Below are 12818 nucleotides of genomic sequence, written 5' to 3'. Positions count from 1 at the left end.
GTGAGGCTGTGTGACCTGGAGTTGCGGTGCCGGATGGGTGTGTGACTGAAGGACAGCTCAGCCTTGAATGTTTTCTCTGCAGGCTTATTATAGTGTGTGGTGGAGGAAGAGCGCGCCACTGCAATGTGTTATACAATAGTACTAGTTCATTTATGGAGCAGCAGCAGTTCATTGACAGTGGAGCAGGTAACAGACGTGTCTGACGAGGAGGATACAGATGTAGCAGACTTTGTGGCTGCAGGATCATGTACTAGGTTTACCTGCAGTACTATATAAAGCCACAGATCACAATAAGTTGTCAGATGTCAAACTCGGCTCTGCTACATCTGTAGATCTTACTGGAGGGAGAGACGAGTCAATATCAACCAAGTCTTTATAGTTGCGGTGTGTGGAGTTGGCATTTCGTTGAACAAATGCATTTAAATCGGCTCCGTGAGTGACAGGGTGTCCTGTGGCCATGGGGTGCTGGCTTAGAATCTGACCCATAACATCATCTGTATGGACTTTGTATTTTCTCACCATGTCTGAGTTTTTTTTCTAAAAACTATTGGCTCTATATTGAATTGTCTAGTGTATGTAAGATAGGAAACTTCTCCTCCGTTCACACCTGCATTGCAGGCTCTGTGTCCTCTCACAGATCCTTTAGATATAGCGCTGCATGCTGCGCCATTTTCTCCGGTAAAACCTGATAGAATGCATTAAAGGCAATGGGTTCTGTCATGCTACTGAACCGATGCTTCCAGTGTTTGTTCTGCTCTTACGACGGAACAGAGCAACGGAAACCGCGAACGTAGATGTGAACGAAGCCTTAGATTGTGAGTCGCTTCGGGCGCAGACCCTGATGGAAGTGGTGACCTTTTCTGTACAACGCTGCGGAATATGTTGGTGCTACATAAGCAACATTAAAGCTAGCTTTCTGCTAAGGGATCATGTAAAGTATTTTGTCTGATGACCTATAATAAATAATTATGTAGAACGACTAGCACTACTTTTTTTTTTTTTTTTCCCATTTTATTGCCTCCTTTACACAGGGTTTTTGTCTGCCGTTTTAAGCTCCGTGTAAAGTGTTTTTTGTTTTACTGTATTTTGCGTTTTTACATGCGTTTTTGGTGGGGTTTTTTGTCATTTTGATGTACATAAAAAAACATTTAAGAAATATAAAACCGTGAATATCACCGAAATCCTGCGTAAATGCTGTGTCGATCAACTTATCACCAGGCGAAGTTTTGCTGCTGAAAATTAATGGCTATCTGTGATGCACGGACGGGAAGGTCCAGTGCAGGGCGCCCCATTCTATGACCTTTATATGGTGTAATAAGGCTTATTGACAGCGGGTATCTTCATATGAGAGCCTAGCTGAACGCTGTTTAAGAGGTTATGTACGAGGGATACGAATGACGCCCGACTCACATTGGGGCCTGTCATGGTCCAATATTGTGCATCATGCCATCCAATATTGTGCATCATGCCATCCAATATTGTGCATCATGCCGCACTATATTTCGGAATCTGTGACCGGCTTTGATCAGAGCCAGGGTCCTTTGACACGTGGAGATACATTTGTAAGAACGAATGCCGATTGATATTGCGAGTCGTTAACGTTTTTGGTCTGTATTTTGTCCTCCTTTTTGTGCCTGTCTAGTCTAATTGTTTCCCCTAACTTGACACTTGTCAGTATAGGGCTGCTACACTTATTGTTCAGGCACTTGCACTTTGCTGTATTTAGGCCTCATGCACACGAACATATTTTTTTCCTCCCGTAAATACGGATCCTTGGTCACACGTATTCGACCCGTGCCCGTAAATACGGGTCCGGTGTCACCAGTATTCCACTCGTATTTACGGGCACGTTTTCGCTGCAAAATTGCACTGCACTAATCAGCAGCCCCTTCTCTCTATCAGTGCAGGATAGAGGAGGGACAGCCCATTCCACAGTAAAAGTAAAAGAAATTCATACTTACCCGGCCGTTGCCTTGGTGACGCGTCCCTCTCGACATCCAGTCCGACCTCCCTGGATGACGCTGCAGTCCATGTGACCGCTGCAGCCTGTGACTGGCCTGTGATTGGCTGCAGCGGTCACATGGGCTGAAACGTCATCCCAGGAGGCCGGACTGGAGGAAGAAGCAGGGAGTTCTGGGTAAGTATGAACATCTTTTTTTTTTTTTTTATTTTTTTTTTTATACAGGTTGATCTATATTGTGATCGGTAGTTTCTGTCCAGGGTGCTGAAAGAGTTACTGCTGATCGTTTAACTCTTTCAGCACCCTGGACAGTGACTATTTACTGACGTCGCCTAGCAACGTTCCCGTAATTACGGGAGCCCCATAGACTTATATGGGCCTGCCCGTGCCGTAATTACGGCCTGAAATAGGACATGTTGTTAGTGTGTGATTTTAGTTTGAAGTCCACCACAAAGCAATGCAACTTCAGCCCTTCTGATTTATCCTGTATTATTTTTACATGCTGATAAGATATCACTTGCTAATATACATCATTTGTCAAATTATAGCTTGTATCTTCCAGATTTTCTCGTTTTTAAGCTTCAAGTCAATTCATGTTTGCATGTAAACTTTGCGTAACTATTTGTCAAGGTTTTTATATCAATATGGATTTGACTTGTACATAGTACTTACTAAAAGTACCATAGGCCACACCTAGGGGCATGTTATTTATGTCTGCATTGTGATCTGGTATTTGTACAATACAGTTTGTGAAAAAATGCAGAAAAGCAGCTTGTGAACAAAGGCTTCAAATACTCTTACTCAAACCGCTGATGTAGAAAATGTTTAGGTCTGTGGTCGGGTTACTCCCTTATAATTAATGCCTATTGCGGGAACAGAGGACCTGTCACAGATGAGTGCAGCAATGAACATATTCTTGGTTGTCTGGCTTCACACACGGATGTTGCGTGTAGTTGAGAAGTGCACATGATGTTGTTGTGTTGCACTTCTCCCATTGCAAGCAAACCCAAAGAAGACAACAAGAATCAGACTTTCTGTGTTACAATGCAAAGGACTTCAAAAACATTCTATGAAATATTGACCATATAAATAAATTCCAAATGTAACGCCTGAATAGTGCGAACAATAAAAAAACCCAATGGTACAATGGAGTTGGCAATCGTCTCAATTTAGAATAAATGACGTTGTTGAAGGAGAGTCAAACTTTTCAGGTGAAATATTTACGAGAAATAGATCTATCTCTAAGCCATGGGAAAAATGCAGGTGTTTTGCAAAAAAGTGTCACCGCAACCGAAGGGCTAGTGCATACGGCTGAACAATGGATACGTGTTGTACGGATCCCTAATACCGTGCCTATAAACTGCTCTGAGCCAATACCGCGCCTCCAAAGGACCCCGTTTCACCTACAGCGGTTTGTAGCATTTTTAGTGTTCTGTTTCACTGCTAAAAAGTTTGGTGTTTTCGGGGTTCGTGTTCTTTTTTTTTTTTTCCATGAAAACGCAGCTTGCTCTAGGTACAGTATGGAGTCTTTGGCCTTTTTTGCCATAGGCTTCTCAATAGAATAAAACAGAGAAGAGAAGAGTCTGCACTTTTACGTATGAAATTGGAGGCATTCCGAGGTACAGGATTAATCTCCTTAACATCGTACAATAAAGCCGGGTGCGTGAGGCTTAGATGTGGTTTTTACGATGCAGTATTATGGCTTCCAATGTATTCTGGTCTCTCCAGGTTTTTGTTTTTTAACCAATCAAATATACATTTAACTTAAAAATATTCTATAAATCAAAAGTAATAAACTATGACAGAATATAAATATTGACTTTACTTTTTAGTCCAAAATAACAGAAAATATATCCAACTAATAAGTGTTGCTAGTTTTGACACCTCAGGGGTAGCTGGTCAACAGATGACATGATGTTCATAAAACCACTAAGGCTACATTTGCATGACCATGGAAAAAAAAAAAGACCATTAAAAACGGATCAACTGTTTTTCATGGCCGTTTTTGTATCCGCGTGCTTCCAAATTTCCACTGTTTCATTGCCATTAACAAAACGGGTGAAATTCATTTGGGGGAGGGTTCTGTCCCAGCGCCATTAAAACACTACAGTGCCTATGTAGATAGTACCACAATGCCCCTGTTGATAGTGCCAGCTGTAAATAGTGTCACAGTGCCCACATAGAGCCACACACAGTACCCATGTAGATAGCACCACGGTAACCCCTGTAGGTAGTGGCCACATAGTACCACTGTGCCCATGTAGATGGTTCCACACTTCCCCTGTAGATAGCGCTATACACCCCCCACGTAGATGGCGCCACTCACCTGTCCCTGTTCCCATGCCATCCTCTTCTGCGGTGATGCAGGCCTGGTTTCTTCTGACCAGGCCTGCCCCAGTGGAGCAACGCAGGCCTGCATGACAAAAAAGCACTGAATGACGGGGAATGGAACAGATGGATCCCTTGCCTCACCAGCGCTGTTAATTGTATACTTGTCCTAAGGGCGTGGATACAATTGAATCCCCTTGTGACAGGTCAGTTTTTAACAGCCGTCACATGGATTGATTTATCAAAAATGGCCGTTAAAACTGATCCATTGAGTTCTATGGGGGCCGTGAAAATGGCCAAAAATAGAACATGTTCTATTTTCTGACGTATAGTATTCACGGGCAGTTAAAAAAAACAACAAAAAAACGAACAACTTAATACACCCATAGAACCTCATTGTTCTAAAAATGTCTGTGACACAACCTTTTTAAAAAAATTGGCCGTCACAAGGCAGTTTTTTCACTGCGTGTATATAGTCGTGCAAATATAGCCGAAGTGGTGTGGGAGGGGACATGGCTCATTTAGGCAATAGCAGCTGGCGTTGTTAGTGATTGTGATCGCAATTGCACATTATAGCAAGAAGCCTAAAAATTCTCCTTGTTGGTCTAATACTGGTGCTCTTGGGTAGATAAATTTAGGTGCTCTACTTCACTATAAAGAAACTGGATAAAGGGGTTTTCTCATAATGATTATTCATCACCTAACAGGATAGGTGATGGACGTCTGACTGCTGGGACTCCCACCGATCCCAAGAACAGGATCAGGGAGTGCCCTATGTGAATGGAGTGGGGCTGCGCATGCTCGGCCACCGCTCCATTCACTTTCTATATGGGACTGCCGGAGATAGCACTCGTGTCAGTTGAAATCCGCGGTGCGGATAAAAATAATGTGGCTTGTCTCTTATTTATACAGATTCTGAGGGACAGCTTAAGATTTCTGCCGCAAGTTCTCTTGCAAATTCGCGTCTGATTTTTTTTATTTTTTTTTCCTCTTAAAAAATCTGCCATGTGAACATAGTCTAAAAACTCATTTGAAGCCACTATTGCACTTTACACAGTCGTTTATAAACATTATTCTCTTTTCTTATGATTTTAAAGGGGGTTTGCAGCTTTAGAAAAAAAATCTTATGACACTGAATAACAAATAAGTATCCCGCCACGCCACTGCTCTTGTGGTCCCCCGCCGGTCTCTGTTTACATTCTTGCAGTGACGACATGCTGTACATACTAACATCACGGCAAGTGTTGGCACGGTATGTCATCACTGCAGCAATGTAAACCGGGACTGGAGGGGAACCACAGGGCCATCTGTTCTGGCCATTTTGAAAAGCTGGGAAAACCAGTCTATGGGTAAAAATGTTACTCTTGCCAACAGTGACAATCATGAGATCAATGTTATTTAAAACCAAGCTTCACACCTCTACCTCATTCCTATGCTATGATGTCTTTGTTTGCCATATTCCCTCCCACGTCAATAGGACATTCATTAATATGGTAATTGCTTGTAGGAGGTGTAGCATAGCAGTGCGGTCTGATACAGGGTTAGTGGTTTCCAGTGGATCACTCTGCAAGAATAAGGGGATGTGCGCACACAAAATCAGAAACGTCTGAAAATATGGAGCTGTTTTCAATGGAAAACCGCTCTTGATTTTCAGCCGTCTTTTAAGCAAACTCGCGTTTTTTACGGCCGTTTTTGGAGCTGTTTTTCTATAGTCAATGAAAAACTGCTCCAAAAACGGCTCAAGAAGTGACATGCAATTCTTTTTTCGCTGCCGTTTTTTTACACGGCAGTTTTTCCAAATAGCCGCGTAAGAAAACGCTTCTTCAGAACAGAACGTAGTTTTTCCCATTGAAATCAATGGGCAGATGTTTGGAGGCGTTCTGTTTCCGATTTTTTTTATTTATTTTTCTTTGAAAACCCCTTTAAAACCTCATTGAAAAAATGCATCCGATTGGTGTGCGTTTTTCGAGAAGTTTTAACAAAAAACGCGCAAAATCGCTGTGAAAACACGCGTTTTTGGATACAATTTTTAACCGCAACTCATCCACAACATGTGAATGGACCCTAAAAGCAACCTGTCATAGTGACAGTATAATGTATTCTTATTGAGGATTACGCTTCTGCAAAAAAAACAACTTGCTAAAGTTATCCCTACGTGGGATTTAAAAAAAAAAAAAAAAAAAAAAGCTACAAAAAAATACAAACATGTCTGAAAAAAGTCAATATTTAGCATAAAACCTACACATATTAGATTTCTACACAATCGTGATAACCTGAAGAATTTTTGTGTATCCAAACTGCACAGGAGAAAAATCCCATCGCTCCTGCATAAAACAATGCCTCATAAAGCCACGTCACTGGAAAAATAATCTGTGATTTCTGATATTCTTTAGAGCAGACATGTCAGGATTATCATGCTGCCATGTCTGAGTACAGCATGGTATAGATGGATATGCAGTTTACATACCAGGCGGTATTGGCATACCTCCCAACTTTCAAGTATCACAAAGAGACAATTTTTTTTCTTTTAAGCCACGCCTCTAATCCCACCCAATCCCCGCCCATACACACCCGATTCAGCTTACACCGTATCATGCTCCCATAGTGCCTCCCACACAGTATAATACCAAATGGCTGCCCCTACACAGTATGCCCTCTAGATGCCCCCATACAGTATAATGCCCAAGCAAATTCCCCCATACAGTATAATGCCCCCCCTAGCTGCTCTTCTACAGTATAAGGGTATGTTCACACGCAGTGGTTTCAGGTGTATTTCGGGGTGTTTACGCAAAAATAATGATCCTGGAGATGCAAGAGTTTCTAAAATCATAAAATAATGACACTTATTTTATGCTTTTAGAAACGCTAGAGTTCCCAGGCACTAAATTGTTTAAACTGTGTACACACCACTGTCCTGTGGCTTCTTTTCCTCTGCAGTGCTCCGCTCCGGTGTGTAGGCTACACTCTGCTCCCTCGCTCCAGGCAGCCAGGACTGTCCCGCCGGATGCGGGATGGTTGGGAGCTATGGTTGTAATGACGTATGTAAATCCTCGTTCACCTCTCCGCTCCAGTCTTGAGGGGGGCTTTCTCCACATACAAAGTGATCAATAGCTTCCACTGTATGAGCATGTGTACAGGTGAAGCTGTCGATCACTGTGTGTGGGCAGGGAAGGCTGCCCTTCAGTCTTTCAAAGGGCTGAGAAGTCCGTCTGGGAACCAGGTTTTACATGAATAAAATGCTTTTTATTTTAGCGGCTCCTTTTTTATTTCTGCTGACCTTTAAAGCCACATATTAGACTGGACAGGTCCCCTTTAAATTTACACTAGATGGTATCTTATAGTAAGGTTAATGTAACTAGTGTAAGAATTTCTGGAAATTTGTGGAGTAGTAGTATCCTCCTTATGGTTACTACATGGCACAGACTCTCATGGTGCCACCGTGATATGTTTTAATCACATATTGAAGATACAATGACTTACACGGTCAATTGTCTGGATGTCAATGATGTCATGATGCACACTGCTCATATTTAAGTATGATATTGTATAATTACTTTACATGCTTTATTATTAATTCATCATTTTAATTAGTTTACTGACCCTGCATTTTGGTTAAATGTAAACGTGCAATCCATATAATATATATTATTCAGTCCTTTGTGGTGCCCTTTAAATGTATTTAGGTCAGTGCTGACAGGTCAGGGGTTTATTGACTGCAGACTGTTGACTGGTCAGCCAGACATGGCAATGCATATTCCACTACCTCTCCATTGAAAATGGGGAACAGGACTGTTGAAATGAACTGTTTCTAAAATATCTAGTAACAGCCAGAGCAGAATTTGAAACCACTAGGTATTGAAAGAAGAAATGCTCATTTACAAGTACTAGGGGTTTTTATGCCAAAATACACTAAAAAATCAGCTGTGTGAACACGGCATACAATAAAATGTGCATTTGGGTTAAGTTACCTTTTAGCAGCTTCTAAAACCTGCAGTTTTTTTTCCTCTGCGTGATAACATGGGCTAATATTGTACTCCAGTGTGTACTTTAAAGGTGTGTATTATATGAATGTCAGGAGAGGACTTGCGATATGTATTAAATCGCCTGCGAGGTAAGAATTGCATGTTCACCGCCAGCCAGCAGCCGCGTTTTAGCTTCTATATTATGACCACAGTACCTGGATGTTCCGCTGAGCTTGGATTGCCATGGGGTTCTATGGTGGTATAATTTCATTTCCGTTAAAACGCAGGAGGTCTGTGTATTACGGCTGTAATAGGAACGCTAAAATGCAGTGGCATCATGGCCCTCTGAAACTGTCCTAATTCTATGTGGAATTATGATTTCGTATTCACCTGATATGGTCCTCACTGGCATTTTTAAGTCACCGCTGCGTTTTTCAACCCACGGTATGTTTTGTTTTTTTTGTTTTTGTTTTTTTCATAGAAAACCTGTCTGGAGATTTTTGTTTTTATAAATTAAAAATGAATAAGTAAAATAGTGTACACTGGTGCAAAGAGAACAGATCCAGCAGTTGCCCATAGCCACCAGATTCCAGTATTTTTCAGTGGCCTTGTGTAAAATAAAACTCAACAACCTAGTTGGTTGCCATGGAACTCCCCCTCTTGTTTCACCGACTATTTGTTTTGTACCCCCCTCCATGGACTGTGACTATTAAACCTTGCCCAGCTATCGGCTTTTCATCAGCTTGTGGAACCTGTTTGAGTTTTATGTGATCCAATATTCAGGTCTTATCTGTTTCACAGTGATCTGACCTGTTCTATCCTAAATTGGCTTGGTAATGGCACCTAAGTTATGTGGCACAGTGTAGCACATTGAATTGTGTAGATTTTCAGACATCTACACGACCCAAGCAAAAGTTTGTGGCCACGTGACGATTACACCTAGAAGAGCTTGTTGGACATCCTATACCAAAAGCATGAGCCTTAATATGGAGTTGGGCTCCCCTATTGCATGGGATTCTTCAAATAGCCACACTGTTTGTGCCAATTAATACCCGGCAAATCGTGTGGCCATTGGCCACCGCATGCAGGTGTGGTTTTGGCCACCGCTATGTGGGACCATGCCCGATCAGCCTCAAATCTTGTGGAAAGCCTTTCCAGAAGAGTTAGGGTATGTGCACACGACCTCTTTTCAGGCGTAATGGAGGCGTTTTACGCCTCGAATTACGTCTGAAAAGACGGCTCCAATACGTCGGCAAACATCTGCCAATTGCTTGCAATGGGTCTTACGATGTTCTGTGCAGACGAGCTGTCATTTTACGCGTCGCTGTCAAAAGACGTCGCGTAAAATTACGCCTGCGTCAAAGAAGTTCATGACCCTTCTTGGGACATAATTGGAGGCGTCTTTCATTGACTCCAATGAAAACCAGCACCAATTACGTCTGTAAGAGACGCCGCAAAATGCGTCTGAAATTCAGGAGCTGTTTTCTCACACACACTATTTAAGGACGTAATTCGGGCGTTTTAGCCCCGAATTACGTCCGAAATTGCGACTCAAAAGCGTCATTTTTTTACGCGCCGCTGTCAAAAGGCGGCGCATAAAAAAAGACGCCCGCGTCAAAGTGCCTGTCACTTCTTCAGACGTAAATGGAGCCGTTTTCTATGGACTCCATGGAAAAACAGCTCCAATTACGTCCGTAATGGACACAGCGAAAAGCGCCTGCACATGCCATTACGGCTGAAATTACGGTGCTGTTTTCTCCTGAAAACAGCACCGTAATTTCAGCCGTAACGGATGCTGCCATGTGAACATACCCTAACTGGAAATAAGGGGCTTAGCCAAAACCCTAGACCATTATCCCTTTTCCACAATATTTTACAGTAGGCACTATGCATTCTGGTTGGTAATTCTCTCCTGGCTTCCACCAAACCTACGTTCATCCATCAGACTGCCAGAAAGTGAAAGGTGATTCGTCACTACAGAGAGCTTGTTTCTTCGAGTCCAGTTGTGACAATTGGCATTGTGCATGGTGATCTTAGGCTCGTGCTCAGCTGCTCATACATGGAAACCCATGCCATGCTGCTCTTGATGCACAGTTCTTGTGTTGTCACTATCGGAGGTAGGGGAAATCTGTAGTGTCACACTGCACATTTGTTGTGGAAATTTCTGTGACTGCCCCATTCATCTAACTGGAACTTGCAGAAAGCCATGCACATCCTGTAGAAACAACCCCTTTCAGATGTATGCAATAAATCATCTACCCCATGGGAACATACCATAAAAGGCCCATGTGCTGTATACGTTCTGTAAGAAAATGGATTCACACTTCCCTGTTAAAGGATATGTACACTTTTTTTTAATTTTTTTAAGCAAAAGCTTTTTTCTTTCTTTCAATAAATCAATTTTAAGTTATTTGCAACAACTTTTTAAATTGACTTTTATTAAAAATTTTACTTAGAGGCTCTGTCACCAGATTCTCAAATCTATTGCATGGGATCGGCGCTGCAATGTAGATAACAGGAACATGTTTTTTTTTAAAAAACGTTCATTTTTGGCCAAGTTTTGAGCTATTTTATATATATATATATATATATATATATATATATGCAAATGAGCTTTGAAATGGACAATTGGGCGTTTTTTTTTTCGTTATGTCCAACTGGGCGTGTATTGTGTTTTTAACTGGGCGTGTTTACGTGTATGACTCTGACCAATCAGTGACCAGTCAGCATCATACACTCATCTCCATTGATTTACACAGCAGCGATGTGCAGCCACATACACAGAGATTAACGTTAATCGAGTGTCCTGATAATGAATACACATGATCATCCAGCCTGGACGTCATGTGTACTCAGAATCCTGACACTTCTGACTCTTTTCTTTGAGATTTCCAGCAAGGGAAACAAAATCTTGTTTACCTCCGTAATCTCGCGAGATTACGCGTGGCTTGCGGGAATCTCACAGAAAAGATTCAGAAGTGTCAGGATTCTGAGTACACATGACGTCCAGGCTGGATTTCATGTGTATTCATTATCAGGACACTTGATTAACGTTAATCTCTGTGTATGTGGCTGCACATCGCTGCTGTGTAAATCAATGGAGATGAGTGTATGATGCTGACTGGTCATTGATTGGTCAGCGTCATACACGTAAACACGCCCAGTTGGACATAACGAAGAAAAAACGCCCAGTTGTCCATTTCAAAGCTCATTTGCATATATATAAAATAGCTCCTAACTTGGCCAAAAATGAACGTTTAAAAACAAAACAAAACAACGTTACTGTTATCTACATTGCAGCGCCGATCACATGCAATAGGAGATAGGGATTTGAGAATCTGGTGACAGAGCCTCTTTAAGAGTTTTACTCTTTAAGATACAGCTATGTATCCTGTATACATAGAAGCTGCATCGTTCCATCCAAGCCGATTGAGTCAGGCCAACTGAACTGACGGCCCGGCTGTAAAGCTCTTCCTGCGTGTCTGACATGCAGAATCCAGCTAATAACAATCTCATCAATTTACATGTGTTAGTTGTTAGCTGGACACGCAGGACCAGTTTTCGGCCGAGCCGTCAGTTCAGCTTACCTCTTAGAATCGACTTTGACTGAACAATACAACTTCTATGTATACCAGACACCTAGAAGCTGTACCTTAAAAAGTAAAAGAAATAATTAACAAAAGTAAGTTTTAAAGTTGTTGCAAATCACTTAAAACATTAATATATATATTTTTTTAAATTCTTCAAATGTGTACATAGTGGGCATCATGTGGGGCCTGGACCTGCTAACTGATGTCTGGAGCCAGTAATATAAAACAATTCTGGTCATGTGGATACAAGATTCCTTTTTTAGTCCTGACCCCTCAAAGATGCGAATGGCTCTTATACATACTTACACACTGCTATGTCTGTATACATTGAGTGTATATGTTTAGGTTCCTACATTTACATGCCTGAAGAAAATCGTAAGAAAAGCTATTAAATCTTTACGGTTTATATGAAAAACTCTTAATATTTAACATCAGGTGCCGAAAAGACAATGTATTCGGAGGTCAGAATATACAGAATTAAAGGAATTTTTGTCTCTTGCTGTGAGAATATAAAACATGTTTGTATTGTGTGACGCACATCCTTATTAAAGCTTGCTGTTTTAAGTATTCCTACGGCTTTGCACCAAATTAACTTGTACACTATTTCTGTGTTCACTTGTTCTGTGCATGATACTGATTCACACGTCGTGTTCTTCCTTTCAAATATCACAGACCCACAATCCTAATTTATGTTCGGCATAGAAAGTGATTTTGACATCTTGAGTTTGTATGAATTATTACTGAAAGCAGTACTGTATTGGATATATATTACTGGCTTTGTCCACTACAGTCGGCCCTTTACTCTGTATCTGTCTATTATAAGCGTCATATAACGCATGATTCTTGTGTTGCTTCTGACCCAGAAAGCGTAGGGTCAGTTGCATGGTTGTATGTCCTTCCTCCACAATCCTGATTGTCTCTGGGTCATATTTTTAGTGTAAAGGATTAGTGGCTGATCAAGTATGTTTCCCAGTTACA

The 12818-nt window shown here is 41.5% G+C and overlaps 1 protein-coding gene across 1 annotated transcript in view; it reads left to right on the top strand.

Moving 5' to 3' along the window:
• Positions 1-12818, top strand: part of HIP1R (huntingtin interacting protein 1 related) — a 158020-nt gene that overhangs the window by 235 nt on the left and 144967 nt on the right. The window lies entirely within an intron of this gene.

This window comes from Rhinoderma darwinii, chromosome 1 (genome assembly GCF_050947455.1).
Source record: "Rhinoderma darwinii isolate aRhiDar2 chromosome 1, aRhiDar2.hap1, whole genome shotgun sequence".
Taxonomy (NCBI): Eukaryota; Metazoa; Chordata; class Amphibia; order Anura; family Rhinodermatidae; genus Rhinoderma; species Rhinoderma darwinii.
Note: the sequence above shows the minus strand (reverse complement) of the source record. Positions and strands in the feature narration are given on the sequence as shown.